At 40.3% G+C, this 24,916-nt stretch overlaps 1 protein-coding gene across 4 annotated transcripts in view; it reads left to right on the top strand.

The window, feature by feature from the left end:
- LOC122801831 (SH3 domain-binding glutamic acid-rich-like protein) overlaps nt 1-20,234 on the top strand; it is a 600,908-nt gene extending 580,674 nt beyond the window's left edge. For all 4 annotated transcript variants that reach the window (XM_044071471.1, XM_044071470.1, XM_044071472.1 and 1 more), the window contains one exon: nt 18,960-20,234. The gene's annotated coding sequence lies outside the window, so the exon portion shown is untranslated. The remainder of the gene's footprint in view (nt 1-18,959) is intronic.
- Nucleotides 20,235-24,916: the final 4,682 nt, after the last annotated feature.

Genomic DNA, 24,916 nt, shown 5'->3' on the forward strand with positions numbered 1-24,916 from the left:
TATGTTTTTTAGTAATAAGTTGAAGGGAGGAGGAAATTCAAATAATGCTAAAGTTTTAAATAGATATTCCCAGTTGAAGGAATCAAAAGCTTTTTCTATGTCTAATCCGATTACAAGTGTTTCTCTATCTTCTTTATTCACATAATCTATAAGAGTAAGTATCCTTTTAATATTATCATGTGTGTACGTGTTATATAAAAATACAGTTTGGTCATTATTAATTGTCTTTGAAAGTGGGGTTTTCATTCTGTTAGCTAGTATTGACATGGATATTTTGTAATCATTATTCAGTAATGATATAGGTCTGTATGAGGTGCAAAGATCTAATGGTTTATTATCTTTTAGAATTGGTGTTATGAGAGAATATTTCCATGAGGGTATTTTTGCTTCTGACTGGACTTCTAGCAAAGTTTTATGAAAAAGGGAGATCACTGTTGAAGGGAAGAGTTTGTAAATTTCCGCAATTATACCATCTATCCCTGGAGCTTTGCTAGATTTACTTTCTTTTATCTTGTCAACAATTTCTTTGTATGATATAGGTTTTTGTAGGTCTAGTTTTAAGTTTTTGGGAATTTTTTATATTGATAAGGTTTGTATCTAAATTTATTTGGTCGGTATCTAAATCTTCTTTTTTGAAGTGTTCCATATAATGGAACCAAAATGCTTCAAGGATGTCTCCTATATCTGATACTTTTCCCATTTCTTTTCATGATATATACTACTAATGTTATTTGCTTTGGATTGTATTTTAATTATCTTAGATAAGTTATGTAGATATCTGGGGGAGGTGGCTAATGAGTTTATTTTAAATTTTTCCAAGGCTAGACAAGTTTTGTGTGTTAGAATTTCATTATATTTTTTATTTAATTCCTCTATTTCTTTTTTGACTTCTGGACAATTCTGATTTTTTTTTTTAGATTTTGCTGTCAAGAGTCTGGTTAGTGAGTCCCAAACCATGACATTACTGATTTCTATTGTATTATTAATTTCAAGAAATAATTGTAGTTCTGACAAAATCCAGGGTCTGAATTTAATTTTTGTGATATATGATGGAATTCTAGTTGAGAGGATTAAAGATTTAAACTCCATTTGGAGCTTCATTATCAGAGAGTCATGATCTGAGAAGGAGCATGGAACTATTGAGATGGTGAGGATTTTTGTTTGTAAATCTTGAACTACGAATAATTTGTCTATTCTGGTTTGTGTTCCAAATCTATGGTCTTTGTGAGAAAATAATAAGGATTTATCATCTTTTACTTTAAAAGTATCAATTAAATTAAATGAATCGATCCATTTTTAAGGATTTTAAAATAGTTGCTATGCAAAAAGACTTCTTGGTGGTTTTAGAAGCTTCTAAGGTACAATTAAAGTCTCCTCCCGGTATAATATTTCCTTTATAATTGTTGGAAATAAAATCTATGTGTTTTTTAACCGTTCCTGCTCCAATTCCTGGGAATCAATATAGATTAGCTAAGATCCATATTCTGTTATTAAATTTAATTATAACAAATGCTAGTAGACCTTCTTTGTCTTCATATTTATAAATAACTTTTGGAGTGATTATGTTTTTTTTCCAGAGAATTGATACTCCTTTTGTCTTTGTTCTATAGGAGGATTGAGCTAAGACTGTATAATCCTTAGGGTTCCAAATAACGCTATAATTAATATTTAGATTTAAATATTTTAGTAAGCTTGATATTTTATTTGCATTATTTAAGCCATTAGTATTTCATGATAAGAATGTTAAATCCATTTCAAGTTATTGTTGGAAGAAACTTTTTGCTTCTTTTTTTATTTTGATTATAGTAGTTATACCATATTCTCTGATTACACTGGATGTTATTTTTATGTGTATAAACTTAGGAGTGTAATTTAATGTTCTTTCTTCTTTAACTATAAGTAGGGTAACATTTTGTTCAGGCTTTTAAAAGTACTTCTATAAAACATTAATTCTAAAGTATCAAATACAAATAAATATGAATTTCCCATTAAACATGGAATGAAAGTCATTCCTAATCCAATAGATAAAGTTAGATCTATTGTATTATCACTCATACCTTTAACCAACAATATCAACTGAACTCCATATGTTAAGTTATTATATGGAGAATTTTCTTAAAAGAGATATGAAATTCTATATTATTCTATTATTGTTCTATAGTATTTTATATATCAGGATGGAATGTTAGTAGTGTAAACTATTATGTTGACTTAGAAAATATCCAATATTTAGTTACCATTAAGAGATCCCAAACATGTCAGATATGCCATTTTAGATAAATTAAATGCAACAGAGGAGCATACACTAAATAAACCAACAACAAATAGATTATTGCTAAAATAATTTGACTAAAAGGACTGTACAGGAGACAATGAGTGATTACCAATGAAATATGAATTTACCATAGGTGTACTGTCTTTCTTTACTTTCCCACACTTCAGCTCACCAACTTCAACTTACACTTATGAAAATACATGCTTATCAGTGGTATCCTGACTCAGAGTAGAGGCGCCCTACATTCTAATATGCAGTGCTTTTACATATTTATAGATTTACAAAGCACAGTCTAAGAATGAACTATGATCACCCTGACAATTCCCATCCTACGTAGGGCACTTCCTGCTTCCAGAATGGGTAATCACATCAGGTCTAGAATGAATGTGAAGGTACCTATATGGTAATCAAGACTTACCTTAGGTAAATATTAATCAAATAGTATTTAGAGCATCTTACAGAGTTCTTGGGGCAGTTAGAATACTCTTAAGCTTCTCCTCCCTTGACCAAAAACAGAGATTTCCCTTCCCTTTCTTTCCCTTGTTTTAAATCAGTATTAATAAAAGAAATTCAGTAAACATAGGTAAACAGAAATAACATTCAGTAGTCTGTCTTGTACATGATGTGCAATCCATTAAACAAGTCAGTGACTAACATCACTTTAGTAAACATTATAAAGACAAATTAGAAATAATTTCCTAGCTCTTTAAATTTTCTGATAAAGCAAAACATTAACAATAAGCTATTTTAACTAAAAGTATAAAGCATTTCAAGTTTTTCTTGCATGTATATATTCCTACTTATATTGTAGTGTCAATAGCTGTCTTTGAAATCTGTACAATACTTCACTTCTTCAAATCATTCCTTTTTCAATTCAGGTTTTGTTTTGTCAAAACGGCAACAATATTTCAAGGGTACAATTAATATTTAGACTGATGTTTCAAATAAATAACTTGTCAATTGCCAATTGAGTTAGTTTAGAATGTATTGTTAGTGCAAATATAGCATGTTGCAAAAATAATATGTATTTTTTCGTGTGTTCTAGAGACTGTCATATGCAAGTGACATATATAATGTAGTATATATAGAGCAGATAGCTTATGGATTCAAGTTGCTAAAGTAAATTATGCTTATTAATCAGGCAGTTTCATTTAAATTCACAAGTAATTTGGGGACATTTCAATTGAGTTTCCAGGAATGTGTAGTCTAATGTAAGTAATTGAGTCCACTTTTCCTCATAAACATATGTCACAATTCATTAAACTAAGCAGAGTCTTAACATCTAATAATCATTATAAAGACAAAGAATAGTAATTTCCTAGCTCTTCAAACTTTCTGATATCGCAAAATGTTGACAGTAAGCTATTTTAACTGGAAGACTAAAACATTTCAATACTTCCTTGTAAATATATATTTTAACTTTTAGGTAGCGTTGTTGCCTCACAGCAAGAGGTTCTCTTGTTCGATTCTCGACTGGAGTGCCTTCTGTGTGGAGTCTGCATGTGCTCCCCATGTCGAGTGGCCTCCAAAAGACAAGCGTGAATGGGCGTGCCTTCGCTGAAGGTTGAGCGTCGGGCTGGCAACTCGGCACCATAAAAATCTACTGCCAATCATTAGTGGACCGGAGTTCCGCTGTGGCGACCCCTAACCTGGAAAAGCAGAAAAGACAAACAAACTGTAGTGTCAAGAACTGTCTTTGAAATCTATGCATTACTTCACTTCTTTCAAGTCATTCATTTTACAGTTCAGATTATATTTTGTCAAAATGTCAATAACATTTCAAGGGTACATTTAATATTTAAACTGATATTTTAAATGAATAGCAGCTATCAGTTACCAAGTGAGTTTGTACAGAGTGTGAGGTAACTGCAAAGATAACATGTTGCAAAAAGTAATATGTATCTTTTCATGTGCTCTAGAGACTGACAGTTTCAAGTAACATATAAAATGTAACCTTTACAGTGCAGACAGCTTGTGAAATCAGCATGTTAAAGTGAGTAATACTTTTTAATCAAGCAGCTACATTTTAGTGCACATGTAGTTTCCAGGAATATGTAATCCTGTGAGGATAAATCATAAAATATGTACAAATAATCCTATTATGTATTTATTTTACCCTGTTTAGGTTGTTTTTCATTTTAATAACTAAACAACATTACTTTTTCTTATTATTTGTTACCTGTGAGGCTAAATGCACTTCGCAGATTCAGTGTCCTTAGAAACTGCAGCAATTGTTTACCGTTGCTATGGCAATGCAAATAGACTGTGAAGAAAGCTTCACTTCTCTTAACCAACAGTACATTTTTTCCTTTTTTTTTTTTTTTTTTTTTTATGTATTTGTTAATACTAAAAGGAAATAATTCAAAGTACATATGTACATGAATGGAATATTTCAGAGTTAATCACGAACATGTCCCCAGTCCCAATAAGCATAACAGTGACTATCATTAATCCAATAAATATTGTAATAACAATTAATTAAGTTCACTATTCCAATTAGTCTACCTTAAAACTAGATTATTTTAGACTATTATTTATCTATGTATAGATAGTGAGTTATTAAACATATACAGACTATATTAGTATAGTAAATAGGAGAGATTTAGAAAGGGAGACAAGATGCAGTTAAAATAAATAATGAGAAAAGAGAGAAGAGAGAAAGAAAAGAGAAAATTAATAGAAAATACACATACTATGTATGTTGATTTACAGTATCAATATTTAATGTGCTATATAACCCTCCTTATGTGAAAGAAAAGTACCCTGTTTTACATACCTGAGGTAATGTGAAAACTCTCATATGTCATCTATTTTCAAAAAATATAGATAAAGATTCCAGTAGTTAGTTACCTTTGTTTTAAAATTCCAAGCAGTAAAATTGGGCCTTTAAAGTAATGTTAAAACAATTCATATCTTAGTAGATGCTTTGGGAGATTTGGCTATAACAGTATCAGTCTTTTGCTTCTTCTTTTTGACATCTGTCCAGACATTTGTTTCTTTTGTTTTCTTGAGAGAAGGTGACAGCCAGTCCATATATTCTGGTAAAGTAATCACATTATTAGTTTTAATAAATGAAGAGGCTTCCTCTAAGTCAATAAAAGTCCTCATCTCGTTGGCATACAGTATTCTTATCTTAGCTGGATATGCAAGTTGTGCCTTGATGTTATTTTGTTTCAGAAATGTTTCATTGGCCAGACTTTTTTCCTTTGTTCCATTATTCTAGATGAATAGTCGTTATCAAATCTTATCAGGGTCTGTTTATATTTTAGAGGTGCCTTCCTCCAAGCAGATATTAAAATCAGTTCCTTGTCCAAGTATGAAATAAATTTGATAATTATTGACCTAGGAAGAGAGTTTGAGATAGTGGCAGGTTTCCCAAGAGCTCTGTGTGCCCTTTCAATGCCAAAGGAAAGTCCTTCTTTTAAATTAAAAAAAATCAGGGATCCAGCTTGATAAAAAGAAAATAATATCCTCACCTTCTGTCTTTTCAAGTAATCCGAAAATCCTGATGTTATTTCTCCTCTCTCTATTTTCCAAGTCATCTACTTTATTAACCAACCAAGTGTTTTGTTTAAGAAGCAGTTCTTTCTGTGTTTCCTTAAGTCTGCTTTCTAAGTCATTTAGAGAAACCTCTATTCCTGTTATCCTTGTCTGGTGTTGTTGTAGCATTTCCTTGAGGGTGTCAGCCTGTTTTTGACTGCTTATTTTAAGATTTTCCAGGTTCTCTTTAAAATCATCCATCTTCAAAGACAACTCCTGCAGGGTAGATGCCATCTGTAATAGTTCTTACTTTAAGGCAGCATCCTGGTGAGAATTCTTTGAGTTGCTCATTTTAACAAGTGAATATATCTCCAAGCTTTTTGACAGGAAATTATTTGTAAAACTTCACCAAAGTTTCTAATTATGTAAAGTAGTCCTTTACCTATAGATTTTATACTTTGAAGAAAAAAAAAGAATATTTTTCCTGTCTTATTTAACTAGTTATAAGGAGATCTAAAATACTGCTGCTTTCCAGTTAGCCATTCAGACTCCACCCCCGTGGTCTACACTCTTGTGGACCAACCCTTATCAAAACACTGTCTCCATAAGTCTGCCCAAGTATTAGGAACACTATGTTTGGAAAATTCCCTTCAGTTTCTCCAGCCAGCCTGGTTGACAACAGTATACTAAGACAATGTAGCAACTGCCTCATGTTTACTGACAGCCCTCTTTTCCTAGCACATAATTCTTCTAATTGCGAGAAATGCATGTACATCAGTAACCTGGAATCCATGCTTTCTTGCGCCACAGTCAGTACTCCTGATAAAGAGGAGATTGCCAGCACAAACACCACACCACTCACTTCACATAGTCAAGCACAACACCCACCCACTTATGTATAAGTCCTCAATAAAAACTTACCTAAACAGCAGAGCCTTCCAAAACACATTCACAAGCATTCCACACACAACACCAAACACATCACACACAGCAGACAACACACCGATGTCTCACAAACACAGCCCATAAGGCAAAACAATAAACCATCACAGCCCTTAAGGCTTAACAATAAACCAAACATGCTAGTCATTGGCGACTCAATAACAAGACACACCAATGACCCCCTCGCCAGGCTCGACAATGATAAGGTCATGGTCATTTGTCTGTCTGGGGCCAGAATCCATCATATCATGCATGCACTTAAGTCTCTCCACAACAAGTACAACTCTGTCATTGTCCATGTTGGTGTGAATGACTTGAGATGTACCTCCCTGGACTATATGAATAGAGACATGATTGAGCTCTCAGAGTATTTGTCCCAGGCAGGTATGACCATAGCATAACGCGCATCCTTCCATCATGAAGAATGTTACCACAGTACCAACAAAAAAAATTGACTTCAACAATTGGCTTAGATGTTCATCGTGTTACCCTGCTGCAGTCATCACACTTGGGTTATCCTGTCGTCAGGCGATCCTGCAGTCGGCTGGAATTCCAAAGTCTTGGTCCGGCGTCAGTTGCTGTCGCCTTTTCCCTGATGTCAGTGCACCAGGGGTATATATATAATGCAACCGACGCCATTTTCTTCAGTCTTTCTTGCCGCGCGATGCCCGAAGCAGAAGCAGTTCGCAAGTGCCGGTCGGCCGACTCCTGAGATTTTTGAATTCGAATTTCAGACCGAAGTCTTCTATAAAGCTAAGTACCCGATTGGGGAAACTTTTCTTGCCTTAGACCGATGTCAGAAAAAGTTGACAATTGTATTTCTTGTGGGAAGTAAATACCTCATAAGGATTTCCATTCTTATTGCATACCTTGCCTAGGCCCAGACCACAACGTCACTTCTTGTCAGTTTTGTGCTAGGTTTAATAAGCATACTATTAAAAGACGCTTTGATTAGGTTTTACCTCATATCATGCGTTCCGGCCCCAAAACCCGGACCACTCCACAAAAGGCGGGGGTGTATCCATATTCATAAAGGATACTCACACCTCCAGGTTGGTGGCAACGCATGAAGCTTCGGAAACCATCCAGGTGCAACTAACCATAGGCAAAACTGCTCTACAAATTGTAGCATGCTACAGGCCACCCTCTCAAACTCAGGAACCCCACACAGCCTTCCTGAAGACACTGGAGGGTATAAATGTATCTCCAAACACCATCATATTGGGTGACTTCAACTACCCGAATATAGACTGGGAACATTACTCAAGCCCTAACTTTCTAGCCCAACGGTTCCTGGAGTTCATAAATTCAAATGCCATGGAACAGCTAGTCATTGTTCCCACGAGAGGAGAAAATATACTAGATCTCATTGTCACAAACATGGGGACAAAATGCTCCACATCGGAAGTATATCCCTCATTGGTGAGATCTGATCATAAACTAATCTCTCTGGAAATCCACATCCCGCCCCCACCCCAAACAAAAAAGACCATAGTGAAGAACTTCTCTAAAGCAAACTTCACACTACTCAAGACTGGTGTGGTATCCTTCAAGGCCCCTGAGTCAGAGGAAACCACAACCCAAGCTGCGGAAGCCCTTACAAATGCCTTCTATGAACACCTCCAGGACTGCATGGATCAGGCAATCCCAAATAAAACCAAGACTCTTTCCACAAAGGGCAAACATCCAATCTGGTGGACCCCAGCCATTAACAAACTTTATAATAAGAGGAGAAAGCTATTACATGATAGAACAAAATCCATAAAAGGGAAGTCACCCCTGATCATTATTAGTAAAAAAATACGAGCACTCATAAAATCAACTAAGGCCAATTTTGAGAGAAAAATTGCCATGGATTCAAAGGACAATCATAAGGCCTTTTTCAGCTATGTTAGGAACCTGGGTGGAAACTCACAGATATGCTCAGAATTAGTCCAAAATGATACAAAAATCACTGAACCCACAGACATTGCCAACATACTGGCAGACAGGTTCAGTGCAAACTTCACCCCTCTCCCCCTAAAGGAGAGATAACTATCCCAGCCGAGTGTAGCCTCCCGGACATCTCAAATGCGCAGGTGAAAGCTGCTCTCTCTAAAGCTAAAAACACAGCATCAATGGGACCGGATGGTGTCCCCGGCTGTGTGCTACACGAGCTAAATGAGGAATTAAACCCGCACATAAGGCAGCTGTTTAATCTCAGCCTTACCACAGGATACGTGCCCAAGGAGTGGCGTCACGGCAACTGTGGTCCCACTCCACAAAGGTGGCCTCACGGACCCTGGTAATTACCGCCCCATAAGCTTAACAAGTCTAGTCTGCAAAGCTATGGAGAGGATCATAATGGAGCTCATAAACAAAGATATAGGGGACTTGCAGACATTGGACCCGACCCAGTTTGGCTTTGTCAAGGGAAGATCATGCCTTTTGAACTTGGTCGACTTCTTGAAATAGTCACCAAGGCCATTGATGAGGAAAGGCAGTCCATACAGCCTACCTTGACCTTGCAAAGGCTTTCGACACAATACCCCACTCGGGTATTGTAGAAAAACTACCAGCTTAAATGTAAACCCATATGTCACAAGATGGGTTGCAAACTGGCTTAAGGACAGAACCCACAGGGTTAGAGTTGCTGGCGCTGTGTCAGACTCCAAGCCGGTCACAAGTGGTGTCCCACAGGGCTCGGTCCTTGGCCCCTATTGTTTGGCATCTACTTCTCAGAAGTACAGGCCAACATGGGAGGACTTTGGCTGACAAAGTTTGCAGATGACTGCAAACTGGGCGCCATAGTGGAAAGTGCATCGGACACGGATATCCTTCAGAAGGGACTCACGGAAACAGATAGCTGGTGCCAGAGCCATGGCCTGAAGTTAAACGCCAAAAATGTATAGTCATACCCTTCGGGAAAAACAAGGTAACCCCAAGCTACCATATAGGTGGCAATCCACTAAGCACAGAAGAGGTTATCAGGGACCTGGGGACCCAGGTTGACAGTGGCCTTTCTTTTGATACTCACATTGCTAAAGTGGTTAGAAAGACCTTCTACATTGCCCACCTGATCATGAAGGATTCACATCCAGATCTAGTGAGGTCATTGTTCCCCTGTACTCTTCACTTATCAGACCAATGATCGAGTACAATGCCCCATTCGGGATGTATCTCACCCGACATCTGCAGCAATTGGAGAGACCCCAAAAGTTCCTCACCAAAAGGATAAAGGGACTCCAAAATCTGTCATATGCTGCCAGATTGAAGAAACTCCAGCTCTATTCAGTCGCATACCGTCTGCTCAGAGGTGACATGTGCCTGACATACAAGGCCATGTCCAACCCGGAATTAATGGACATGCTCCACCTCAAAAAATCCAAATCCACCAAAACCACTAGAGCAAGCGACTTAAACCTTAGCACGGATATAAATAGGACGTGCTGGAGGGATAGATTTATCACTCAGAGACTCCCTATGCTGTGGAATAAAATCCCGGTCCATGTGAGGCAGAGCACCTCGCTGACTCTGTTCAAGAGAAATCTAGACCTGTGGATGGGAGATCGTAGGTTTACCCCGGGAATCATCTCTGGGTCACTGCTGGACAGAGGCACAACAAACTAATGGGCACAGTATTTTTTCATATAAGGGGTGGCGTAAGCCACAATAATTTGGGCTAGGCTTATAAATGCCTTAGGGCAGATAGCCTAGTATAAACCTATGAACCTATGAACCTATGATTTTGCACGACACTACTTCGGTAGGAAATTTAACTACAACATGCCGTCGGAGCAACTGACTACTGGCGTGCATAAAAACGCAGGGATAAGGACAGGCAGCCCAGGCCTAAGCCAGATTCCGAGGCCTCGGCTGATCCAGTCTCCGGTTCTCTGGTCCTCAGTGAGGCTCCGACGCAGCCCCTGACTACCGCAGATCTGGAACCCAAGACCGCTTCGGAAATTTTGTCGGAATGTACCAGGCCGATGCAGCCTTTTACTTCAGGCCCTTCCGACAACTTTACTTCAAAAGACGTCGGTGCTACAGAACCGCCATCAGTTTCTGAAGGCGTTTTCAGACCGACGACTCTCACCTTTAAAACGTTTTTTAAGTCGAAGACTCCTTCTAAAACTAAAAGGACTGCACTTCAGTCTCCTGTTCAAGGCCCTATGCCTAAGAAACAGATGCTCAAAATGGCTGAAGATTTGATTTCTTTAATCAGGGGTTCACAGCCCCCTCCTGACAAAAGGCCTTGACAAGAGGAAGATTTTGCTTCCTCTGAGCAAATGTCCATTTCTTCAGACTCCTCTGAGGACCAAGACTATACCTTCTCTCCTTATGAAGATTCTGATGCTGAGGACTCTATTCCCTCAGCTTCTCCTCCTGAAGACTACTCCTTTGGGGAAACTTTACACACTATGAGGGAACATTTTCACTGGGAAGGTCAAGACTACTCTGATTCAAAGAAAAGGCTCAGAGAGTTTCTTTTACTCCCCCAACACAGACCACTTGCCATCCCACCAGTTTTGGACATTGTGGATGATGTCTATTTAGAATCCAGTTTCAACCTAGACTCTCTACCTCCTGCTCCGGCTAAGCCTGACAGATACTACAGAGTGCCTGATTCCCACAAATTTCTTTACAAAAGCCCAGTAGCTGACCCAGAGACTATCTCCCAGGGTCCCAAGGGGGGCTAAGGCTTATATGGCTAAAAACCCAGTACCTTCTGAGAGGGATTCCAGAGCACTAGACAGGTGGGGGAAAAAGGTTTACACCTCAGCCACACTAGCTATGAGGGCACTGAATTGTCAATTTCATATGCTTAAGTATCAGCAATTTCTTATCTCTCAATTTAAGCAAAGAATAACTACTCTCCCTCAACAATCTGAATTGAAAGAAGTACAGGAACTGTTGCACGCCACTGAGCAGGTGGGCAAACATACCTTACAATGTGGGTTTGATTCTTTGGAGGCTTCCTGCAGAGCAGCTGTCACTGGGTCTGTTATACGTAGGCATGCTTGGTTAAAGGAACAAACTCTGCCTGATCATGTTAAAGCAAAACTAGTAGATGCTCCTTTACAGCAGGATGTTCTTTTTGGAGTTAAAGCAGAAGAAGTTTTAAAGAAAATGGAAGATAAGGCAAAATCTATGCAGACAGTCAAAGATTTCCTACAAGTACATCCCCCTCGCTTCAGCAGAAACTGGCCAACAAAAAATTGGTCCTTTCCAGCCACTGACAGACCACAGAGGGGTAAATACAGACGCCCAAGGGGCAGAGGACAACCACAAGCCCAGTATAAACCTCGCCAGTGGGGCACTACAACACAGAAGGGAGGAGAAGACAGGCCTCAATCCACCAGAAGGCATACTCAATGACTTGCACCTCATCTGGCCAAGCAATACTCTCTTGGCAGCCCCTTTGGGGGGGAAAACTCACACTTTTTGCAGACAACTGGCAGTTAGTCACAAAGGACAAATGGGTCCTAGACATCATTTTACGAGGATACAGATTCCACTTCCACACCTTGCCAATGAAAAGAGGAATGCCAAATCTGCCACAAAATCAATGGGCAGAGGCACAAAAGCAAATTACAGCTCTCATGGACATGAGAGCCATTCAGCTGGTACCTACTCGAGAGCAAGGCCAAGGTTTTTACTCAAGACTCTTTCTAGTGCCCAGAAAGGACAATGCCTGGAGACCAATTCTGGACCTTTCAATTCTAAACACTTACTTACAAGTACCCAAATTCAAGATGCTAACACTACAGCAGCTACTTCCCATGCTGGGCAAGGAAGCATGGCTAGTAATGTTGGACCTCAAGGAGGCATACCTGCATGTCCCTATCAGACAAAGTTGCAGAAGATACCTCCGTTTCATTGCAGGTTCAACCCATTACCAATTCTCTGCACTGCCCTTTGGCTTATCTACTGCACCCAGAGTTTTCACAAAATGCCTGGCACCAGTAATTGCATACTGCAGATAAAGAGGAATTCAAATATATCCATACCTGGACAACTGCCTCATCCAAGCAGAAAGCAAAGACATTCTCTTACATCATCAGGTCTTTGTAAAGCATCTACTAAACTGCCTGGGGTACACAGTAAACGAAAAGAAGTCAAAACTAGTACCCTCACAAAAAATGACATTCCTGGGTGCCAGCTTGAACACAATGGCCCAGAAGGCTTATCTTACGCCAGACAAGCAACTACAACTGACTCAATATTTCAAGACAATGGCAACAAAGACCCAATTAACTGCAAGAAAAATTCTGCAGGCTTTGGGCTTCATGGCATCTTGCATACTAATAATATCATTTGCAAAGCTGCATATGAGGAAATTACAGTGGTACCTAAAAAGCATATGGTCTCAACACAGCCACAGCTTGGACACAATGATATCTCTCATTCCTTGCCTACAACAGGAATTTCTATGGTGGTCACAGGCATGTCACCTCAACAAGGGTCAGCCTTTCACCTTGCCCCAGCCAGGCAGACTATCACAACAGATGCTTCAGACTACGCCTGGGGGGCACACATGGCAGGACAATGCATTCAAGGCCTATGGACTGCAGATCAAAGAAATCTGCACATAAATCAAAAAGAGATGCTAGCTGTACAGAAAGCTCTGACAGCCTTCAAGGATCTATTACATCCAGGACAACTTGCAATAAAGACAGACAACACCACGGTAATGTGGTACATAAACAAACAAGGGGGTACATATTCCTACCCTCTATGCAGGCAAGCAATGATCTTATGGAACACAGCTCTGGCCTACCAAGTCCAGTTACAAGCTCAATTCCTGCCAGGACAGAAGAACACATTGGCAGACGACCTCAGCAGAAACATCAACGATCCCCACGAGTGGAAATTAGATCCACAAATATTTGCAACGATAACTCAAAAATGGGGCCTTCCAATCATAGACCTGTTTGCCAGTCCTCAAAACTACCATCTGACAAAATTTTGTACAAGGACCTTCCACCATCAAGCTTGGAAAGTGGACTCTCTCTCTTTCAGTTGGAAAAACCTGACAGCATATGCCTTCCCTCCATTACCTCTCCTCACAAAGGTCCTTTTGAAGGTCAAAAAGGAGAGACCACGACTGATTCTCATAGCTCCAGACTGGCCACTCCAGCACTGGTACCCACTATTGAAAAATATGGCCCACAGCCCACCATGGATATTGCCTCAAATACCCCATTTGCTCACACAACAAAACAAACAGATTCTTCACAGCCAGCTCAAAACTTTAAATCTGGCTGCATGGCAAATCAACTAAACAACCAACCAGCTCCTCTTTCACAAGCAGTTCTGGATGTTATTCTGGAAACCAGGAGGCCAAGCACCAGGAAGGCTTATTCGGACAAATGGAAAAGGTTTTGTGCCTGGAACCAAGCTAAAGGCCAAGACACAATTCAGCCTCACCTGCCTCACATTCTACAGAATTTAGCTGAGATGTTGCACAAAGGACTTTCCTTTTCCTCAATTAAAATCCATGCTTCAGCTATTTCAGCTCACTACAACACGGATCCACCTTTATTTTCACATCCTCTTCTAAGGCAGTTCCTCAGAGGGGCAAAAAACATTAGACCACCCAGGAGAGCTCCTACACCAACATGGGACCTCAACTGTGTTCTGGAAAAACTAACACTACCTCCCTTTGAACCAGCTTTCTCTGCAGATCTTCAGTTCCTATCTTGGAAGACTGCCCTGCTCCTAGCAATACCTTCAGCTAGGAGAGTCTCAGAGCTACAGGCACTAATGGCAGTGGAACCTTTCCTCATTTTTCATCAAGACAGAGTTTCTCTACGAACTAATCCTTCCTTCATGCCTAAGGTGGTTTCCAGTGTAGCTTTGAATCAAACCATCCACTTACCCACCTTCTTCCCCAATCCACAGAACAAAGGTGAGAGACTCCTGCATTCCTTGGACATTCACAGGCAGCTTCGTTCCTACTTGGACAAAACTAAGGCTTTCAGAAAAACTGACCAGCTCTTTGTATCCTATGCTACAGCTTCTCAAGGGAAGGCTATATCTAAGCAGACCATTTCTAAATGGATAGGTCATTGCATACGTTTCTGCTATACCCATCATGGGAAACCAGTTCCTGCTACCATTAGATCCCACTCTACCAGGGCAACAGCTACCTCTACAGCCTTTCTCAGGGGGGTTCCAACCAAGGAAATTTTAGAAGCTGCAACTTGGAGTTCAGTACACACCTTTACCAAACACTATCACTTACCTCTTTACTCTAAGTCCAGGGCAGGCTTCACCACTGCAGTTCTGCAGGGCCTTATTGCCTCCACTAACCCTCTATGATACCTCCCCCCTACCTTTGCTTTGGGATTCAGCCCAAGTGTGATGACTGCAGCAGGGTAACACGATGAACATAGTACAGTTTTGTACCTACCATAAATGTAGATGTTCGAGTGCTCACCCTGCTGCAGTCTAGGTTACCCTCCCTCCATCCCCTCTGATCTTCTGGAAAAATCTCTTCTATGCCTTACTGATGTATTTGCTTATAGCTGAAGGGATTTTGTGTTTGTGCAGTGTTCACTCCATTTGGTACTAATTCTGACCACCTTTTTGGGGGCACCTGACATCTGGGGCAAGAAAAACTGAAGATAATGGTGTCGGTTGCATTATATATACCCCTGGCGCACTGACATCAGGGAAGAGGTGACAGCAACTGATGCCGGACCAAGACTTTGGAATTCCGGCCGACTGCGGGACCACCTGACGACAGGATAACCCAAGTGTGATGACTGCAGCAGGGTGAACACTCGAACATCTACATTTATGGTAGGTACAAAACTGTACTTTTCTGTTGTCATTCCAAGGAGATCCAGTATCTGTCCGCCTGGAATGACATGGTTGACAGAACTCAATGCTTTGCCAGAGATGGCTCCCACCTGTCACCACTGGGATTCTGGATCCTGGCCAAGGCTGTCACCTCCCCCAGTATGCCTTTTTTTAGGCAATGTCCCAAAGACAAATCTTCCAACATAAAAGTTTTGTCAAAAAGCAAATTGAAGGTCATGCTGCTTAATGCTAGGAGCCTTAACCTGAAAATGCACTCACTGGTGGCTATCCTTGCACTGGAAGATGCGGATGTCTGTGAGGTCATGGAAACTTGGTTCAGAGCTGCAAAGAACACCCCTGCCTTACCAGGCTATACCTCATCCCACACATTCCGACCCCAAAATGAGGTTGGTCAGACAAGGGGTGGTGGAGTCTTTATCTTCATTAAGGACAGGCACACGTCCAGACTGGTTTGCCAGCATGATGCACTGGAACTAATCCAGGTGCAACTGACAGTTGGCAAGACACCCACCTAAGTTATAGACCCCTCTCCAGGACTCAGGACACCCACTCCTTTTACCTGGATCTACTTGGCTCCATCAAGGTACCCCTAACACCCTGATCCTTGGTGACTTCAACTACCCCACCATACACTGGGTGAACTATTCCTGCACTAATGCACTCATTCAATTATTCCTTGACTTCATCAGTTCTAATGCACTAGACCAGTTTGTCTCATCTCCCACAAGGGGAGATAACATTCTGGACATGTTTCTCACCAACATGGGTGACCACTGCTCCATTCCCATTGTATGTTCTTCCCTGGTGAAATCAGTTAATCAGACTTTTTCATTCGAAGTTTCTATCCCACTCAACCCCCCCCCCCCGCCCAGCCCTAATGAAGCTAAAAAACTTCTCAAAAGTTGACTGCAACTATCTGTAGCTTCACACCACCGCCCCCCTCAGGGAATGCAGGCCACTATGCTGAGCAGTACGTCAGTACAGTATACAAGCACCTGTACAACTACATGGACTGAGCCATACCCAACAGAACTAAAACCTGCTTTTCAAGGAAACATAAACCTATTTGGTGGACATCCTCTATCAACAGGCTTTACAACAAAAGGAAGGGAACTGTTGTTCAAAGGTAAAAAGGAACAAATTCCAAATTAGAAAAATTGTCTCCTTAGCCTCAATGAGCAAATTAGATCACTAGCGAAAACCTCCAAAGCCAATTATGAATTGAAACTAGCCTCCAGAATAAAGGGAAACCACAAAGGCTTCTTCAGTTACATCAGGAACCTCCATGGCAAAGCCCAGGTTTGTTCCAAATTAGTACTTAACACTATCACTTACACTGATCCTGTTGACTTAGCCAGTCTGCTAGCAGATGGGCTCAGAGCAAACTTCACCCCCTATCCCCCCCAAAGGCCCTTTCGACATCCCTAATACTTGTTCCGCACCTCACATCTCCATAGATCAAGTGTTAAAGGCCCTATCTAAGGCAAAGAACATAGCTTCCATGGGACCTGATAGTATCCCTACCTGTATTCTGCACCATCTCCAGCAAGAACTGCCTTCACCATTGAGCACCCTGTTCAATCACAGCCTAAGTACAGGCTTCATCCCAGCAGAGTGGAGAACTGCCATTGTCATCCTTGTGCACAAAGGTGGCACCACTACTGACCCTGGAAACTATCACCCCATTAGCTTGACAAGTCTGATCTGTAAAGCCATTGAGCGTATTATTATGGATCTCATAAACAAGGACATAGTCAATCTCCAAGCACTTGTCCCCACCCAATTCAGATTCGTTAAGGGCAGATCTTGCCTGTTGAATCTGGTTGACTTATTTGAGACTGTCACCAAGGCCCTGGATGAAGGAAAGCCAGTACATACAGCTTACCTTGACTTGGCCAAGGCCTTCGACACAATCCCCCACTCAGGCACCATCGAAAAGCTAACACAGCCTGGTGTAAATCCCTATCTCATCAGGTAGGTGACCAACTGGCTCACCGACAGGAACCTCAAGGTCAAAATAGGTGCCTCCACCTCCGATAGCATACCTGTCAGTAGTGATGTCCCCCAAGGATCTGCCCTGGGACCCCTGCTGTTTGGCATATACATCTCAGAGGTCCAGGTAAAGACAAATGGCCTGTAGCTAACCAAATTTGTGGACGACTGTAAGTTGGGTGCTGTCATTGACTCCCCAAATGATGTTACCATAATGCAAGAGGGTTTAACAGCAACTAATGACTGGAGCCAAAGTCATGGCTTCAAGCTAATTGCAAAAAAAATTTATCATCATACCATTTTGCAAAAACATGGCCCCTACTGATTACCACATTAACGGCAACCCCCTAAACACACAACCTGTGATGAGAGATCTTGGTACACAAATTGGTAACAATCTCACATTTGACCATCATGTAGCAGCACTGGTCAGAAAAGCCTTTTACTTGATTCATCTCATAAGTAAAGGGATTGCATCCAGAAAAAAGGAGGTCATTACCTCTCTGTACTCCTCCCTCATTAGACCAGCAATTGAGTATAATGCCCTGTTTAGTATGTACCTCTCCAAACATCTGCACAAACTGGAAAGGCCACAGAAATACCTCACAAAGAGAATCCATGGTATCCAACATCTGTCCTATGTGGACAGGCTCAAATTATGATCACTCTACTTGGTATCATACAGGTTGCTCAGAGGTAATCAGTGTCTCACCTATGAGGCAGTCTCAGACCCTGCCCTACTAGAGATGTTCCATATCCATAAGTCTAACTCCTTGCGGATTACCTGCTTGAAAGGCCTGACTCTAATATGAAATATCAACAAAACCTGCTGGAGAGATAGGTTTGTCTCCCAGAGGCTGCCTGGTTTGTCAAACAGAGTACCTCACTGACCCTCTTCCAGCGCAACCTTGATGAGTGGATGGGAAACTACAAATTTATCCCAGGGGTTCCACCTGTGTTCTTCATTGATGGGGTGACAAGTGCTGACTGAGATTTATTTTTGGGAATAAAATCTTGGCTAAGCTTGTAAGGGCCCCAGGGCCATTAGCCTAGTAACCTCCTGTGATTCTATATTTGTTGACTTGGTGGTTGAGCTGGGCCTCAGATCCTTTGCAGTAATGACCAAGGCCAAAAGGCACAGACAATGCAAACATGTCATATGTAATTAGAAAAAAAGTTTTAGTTATACCATTTAAAACTAACATTTCATATGAAATTGCAATTAAGTGTGAGATAAATATCAGTTGTAACTCAAGCAAACAGTAGATGCAGTATCTATCTGTTTTTGTTTTCTAAATTCAGTGAAATAATTTTTGAGTGGAAACCTTCATAAAAAATATCCATATGGTGCTGTATTTCATAACTTGCCAATGTGGTTATTCTTATTTCCATCTGTAGTAGCCAGTAATTTTGTAATTAGAGCTGTGATTAGTACCAAAACATATCTTCTTTCTCTTTTCAGGAAGCAGAAGCCCTTGCCTTGCAACTGTGGAATAAACAGCACCATTTCAATTGAAATTTTGGACATTACTACAATCGCTTTCATCTTTGGACATCCCTTAGGAACAAATCCCTACAACATCTTTACCTTTATGTGTGTTTGCTTATCATAATATTTGGGGTCAGCCTGTATCTGCTTGCAGTTTAAACAGTTAGGAAAGCAAAGATAGGAGTCTGAAAGTTGTAGCACTTTCATGCTTTGGCTATACATTGCTCTATTCTTTGAAGCTACTGAAGAAAGTTTTATTTGTATTTGGCAGTGCTACGGATATACCAGCATTTCATACCATTATAATGAATTCCTTTGCCAATTTCTCTGCTTTAATAACAACATTATAATGAAATTATAGTTTTTAGTGCACTTAAAATGTAGTATCTTTTAATGGATTTTTGTAGCACCTGTTATTAATATATAAAGCACACAAGTTTGCTAAAATCAGTATAGTAGGTAGCAGAAGTGATGTTATGTGTTTATATTAATGTTTTCCTTCTAGGAGGCTCCACCAAGCAGTCATTTCCATGACAGACCAGAAGGAACAGAAATGCAATTTTGTGTGTAGCATATACACAAAAATAAATGCAGATGTGTAATATATGCATGCATCACATGGAATACGGTACAGACTAAAACTGAAATAAATAGTACTTGTCTAATAAAATCATACAATACTGCACAGATAAAGAAAATAACATAGTATAGCAGGCTGAAAGTTCATGTATTATGCACTAAGGACATACTAATAAGTGAGATGATTAATTTTCAAGTCCTTGTAAAATTAATTTTTCATAAATGGAAATCTAATAAATATAACTTTTAACATGTTATTATAGAATAGGAGAGGAAGAGGATCAACTGAAACTGGTGTTTGTTTTGTATATTTGAGCAAAACTATTAAGATCAGTTAATTGGGAAATATGCAGATCAGCTTGACTTGTTGATCTAAATGACTTTAAAGTTTCAATGTCACATTCAAATGATCTATCAGTTGGAAACAACTTTTCAGGCATATATGTGCATGCCCAAATTAAATAGCAGCATCACGTCACTGATTTTAATGTTTCTTTTTTCTGATGTACACAGACACCCTTATGGCATTACTTACAGCCCAAATTACTTTGTCTTAGTTATTGAGCACTATAAAATATGTCTGTTCCTCATTGTTCTGACCTTTTGAGTTTGTACAGACTTCCAAAAGTGATTGTTTCAGTGCATTTAAAAAAGTATATTTTCTATTCATTTGTGTGTCTTTGTATTTTTAAACATACTTTTGCATTAATAACAGGCTGCTGTTCATTGCTTTACTAAGTTGCTGTTTGTGGGTGTTGAAAGCATTACATCTGTATGAGGTGTTCAATATTTGAGGACTGGGTGACAAAACTAATCAGCTGAGTGTGGGTGCTGGTGGTAGCTTTGGGATCTGTGTTGCACTTGGAAGGACCTTGCCTCAGTAGTTGTAAAATGTATTAAGCAGAAAGGAAGACTGTAATAGAGTCCCATCTTTCTTGGGTTCCTATTACGAGATTGAAGACGCATTCTGTCGAAAGCATCTTCATCAAACTTAAAAGAGCGAAAAAGCAAAATAGCGAAACGGCTTTTAAGCAAATTCTTTCCCTGGGAAAGAATTTGCTTGGCCGATCCGTTACTTTGCCATTTTCGGCACTGTAGTGCGATCTTGAAGTTGGTACATTTAAGTCTGAGGTGCACCCCCACATTGGGGGGTGTGGGGCGGGCAAAGCTCCCCATTTAATGTAATGTTTGACAGTTTTTTTTTTGTTCTAACATTTTGAGATTGTAAGCTTTGATTATTAGACAGTAAATTTTATATGTAATGATTAGTAAAATGAGGCATTAATAAGTGATTTTCTTGTAACATTGCAAATGATCAAGAAAATGCTAACACACCATTTTTTTTTCATTCTGAAAAAGGCAGGCCAGTGAATGAATGCATGTCTTTTTCCAAACCTGACTGCGTGTCACTGCTTGTACACAATGCACTGCATCATCAGAGTCATTCCCTATCAGGACATCTGCAGGAATATATACAAACACACCTACCTGCTTGCTTCCTCTTCCACTTTCCCAGCTAAGATGAAACCTAGCCAAAGATATTTGGAATGGGGTCCCTCCCAATGCTCTAACTGGAGTGGACTGCCCAAGCAAGTACTGCTCTTCTTTAACCACTGCAGGCCTCACAATGGTTATATCAGAAGCTGTGTTCCTCTTAGCAGTTACCTGTTTACCATCTACTAAAATAGGATATAAATTTTGGTGATAATTTGGCACACCAGCTGTTTCTAAAGAACTTACCACTGCCAGTTTATCATCCAGACTTACTGGCTCCCTCACCTTGTGTTTCTCATCTTGCCTCAGTGGACATTTGGCTGCTATGTGCCCCCCACCCTGGTTACACTTGAAAAATCAAATCCCTAACCGTGCACTTGGATTAGTTTTTCCCCATGTTACTGGTGTACTCTGTTGGAGTGGTTTAGACTGCCCCCATGGGTTCTCTTATGTCCATGTGCACCATTGAGTATCCCGTTCTTATGCAGTGGTACTCTGCTTGCCAAGTAGAGATCCTCTTTCTCCCCAACTCCTCTGCAGAGTTACACTCACGATCTGCTAACCAGACTCTCATGTCATCAGGCAAAGTACTGAGGGCTTGTTCCTTTGCCAAAAAGTCTGCCAGTTCCTCAAAAGTGGTGACCTGATACCCATTCACTAATCTTTGAAGGTGAGTACTTAAGTCAGCAATATAATCACACACACTTTCATCTGCCTTGTGTCTTTGTTCATCAAACTTTTTCCTGTATGCCTCAGGTGTAAGTTTGAATCAGTCAAGCAAGCAATATTTCATTTTGTCATAATTCAAACAATTTACATCATTTAACTTTGTTACAGCCTGAACAGCTTTACCATGGAGTAAGGGAGTCAGGAGCCAAACCCAGAGCTCATGGTCAGCATCATATTGTCTATATAACCTCTGAAAATATGAATAAAACTATCAAAGTCATCCCCATCCCTGTACTGAGGAAAACGTTTACTGACCTTTACAGCTTCTGGGGTCTTGTTATTCCCTTCACCATTTCCTCCATAACCCTCTTGAAGGTTTTGAAGCTCCATTTCATGCCAGCACTCTCTCTCATTGTCCTCATCTTCTAAACATCTCAGTCTCCCTTCAGTCTCCAGCTGTTTAGCCTCCAGTTCAGCTCATATCGGTATTGCTTCTCCCTTTCCTTAGCCTCCAGGCATTGCATCCTCTCTTTGTCCTCTAGGCACAGTCTCTCTAACTCCAGATGTATTCTCAGGTCCTCTGAAGAAAAAGTGGACTGTCCCATCTTGGCAGGATGCACATCACCAACACCAAACTGGATGTCCTCCGAACGGCTGGTCTGAGCTGTGGCTGCAACCAAGGCTAAAGTCATTGCTTTTGCATTTATATCACGCTATCGAAAGATGAAAATAGCGAACGCTATTTCATCAAACCTAAAATATCGAAACCATATAATATCGAACATTCTGAACAGCAAATTTTTTCCCAAGGAAAAAATCTGCTATTACGAAACACATACACACAACACAAGCACACCTAGAAAACATCAGTCCACACACATACACTTAAAATCCTACAAATAACCCTACACTAAACTGTACATACACTGTCTATCCACTTACCTTAACCCAAACCCTTACCCTAAGGTCCGTCACTGTCACACACTCACCTAACCTGCACCCTAACCCTAACTCACCTAACCCGCGCCCTAACCCTAACTCACCTAACCCGCACCCTAACCCTAACATCCACACAATCGCACACTTACCTGAACCCGACCCATAACTTTCCACCACAGCACTGAAAATAGTGAAGCCTCAGAACTGGCCAACCAAATTCTTTCCCTAGGAAAGAATTTGGTGTTCTGCAGCTTTGCTATTTTTAGCATTCGCTGAAAATGGGTCGATATTAGAACATTCGAAGTTTTAAAACTTCGATGTTCTGATAGAGACCCTTGCTTCCTTGGTCAGGTTGACATGCACCAATCCTCTGGATTCACACTCCTTAGCCAACTGAATCTTTAGAAATTTGCTAAAATCTCCTGCTGGCATCCTTGCCTGCTATTCCTGACTATCTAACTAAAAAAAAAAAAAAAAAAAAAAAAAAAAAACTGCAGTGGATTGAAATTCTGAATGTTTACCCTGTGGCTGTCAAGAGTGCACACCTTAATGACAACTACCCACAGGCTACTGAAATCCAGTTAAAAATCCCACTAAGCTGCCAACAATTAAATGTGACATCCGGTCAGTATCCCACTGGACAGCCACTAATAAATGTGATGCACAGCTAGTATCCCACTGGACTGCCAACAATAATGTGATGCTCCTTCTTAAATCCCAAGTCAGTAATTAAGCAGCCTCCATCCTCACCACTGACTCCAGTGTAGGAGCGTCATGGAAAACAACAGAGCACACAAGTGTAAAATTCCACAATATCCCTTAAAAGCACAACATGAACACTATTTCCTGGGGACTGGACTATATACCTTTGTCTACCCCAAATGTAATCCCTTATTATACACTTCAGAGCAATGTGTTCCATTTTAAGACCTCTGACACTCACACACTCAAAATAACTTTAAATCTCACAAAGTCAAATATTTGTGGGAAGCCTGACACAGATTTGCAGCTGTGTCTCCTCCCCAATACAAATGGAAAATGCTGCCATCAGAATCAGACAGGTCTACACACCCTTCAAAGGGTGATCAATTATTAAAAATGAAATATCAAAATAAATGATAGCTATGACTAGAAGCAGACAGGCATTTGAGGTGACCTCTGGAGTATCAAACAGGTATAAACACTCTCTGATCACTGAAGAAAACACTGATTGTCCAGCCACAATATAAAGTAATGAAAAACATTTAATAATAAGTAAAATGATTACAAGTATGTAAATCAATAACTTTCAATAAACACCAAAATTCAATCACCAGAAATATAAAATTAAACTGCAGGATAGAAGTATGTCGTCTTAGAAAACCTCTATCTAAATAACTAAACTTTTCTAATCTAACTAGAGAATGCTCTTCCTGATCTAATCTAAAACATAACAGCAAGGCAAAGGCATGTTTAAAGTTTTTAATGAGTTCTTTTTCCTGGGTATGCAATGCACAAGGCTATAACTGACTGCAACTCTTCACTAGCCCCCAAGCCTTTTTGTGTTGGAGGGAAGCCTTCTAGCTAAATTTTGTTTCTTAGAACTAGCCAGTTTTTTAGTTTCAGCACTCATCTGTTTCTTTGAGCTCAGCACTTGTTCAAAACTTATTGTAAGCACTGAATAAGCTACAAATTACTACAGCACTCAACTTTCCTCACTGTCTAGAGGAAAACAGTTTCTAGTACTTAACAAATAAGCACCTATCCAGGCATGTCTAAGGGTCAGCTCCCAGTGTTTTCTCCTGTCTACCTGATGAATCTGGGCATCTTAGGGCAATGCAGCAATTGCCTCATGTACACAGACAACCCTCTCTTCCTACCACCCAACACTAGAACCTGTGAGAGATTCACTTATATAGCAAAACTGGAAGCAAAGCTCTCTTCACCTAAGACTGGACTAGGCAGTCAAGAGGAGAAGCTAAACACTTGCACCACACCACACTCAGCACATAGCCCCTCAAAACCTACACCACCAAAACACACACATAGAAACACAAAACACGCACCTACATTCGCGGAGGCTCTCAGTAAAAACCTGCCCAAGCAACAGGGACCTCCAAAGCAGAAACACAAGCAACCTCCACCCCCCCCCAACACATCCCAAATGACACATAGCCCACAAACTCAGTGTGCCACTCAACCACAGCCCATAAGGCATAACAATGCACTCTAGTCATAGGTGACTCTATAGTCAGGCACACTGACATTCA

This window comes from Protopterus annectens, chromosome 5.part0 (genome assembly GCF_019279795.1).
Source record: "Protopterus annectens isolate FY-2018-M chromosome 5.part0, PAN1.0, whole genome shotgun sequence".
Taxonomy (NCBI): Eukaryota; Metazoa; Chordata; order Ceratodontiformes; family Protopteridae; genus Protopterus; species Protopterus annectens.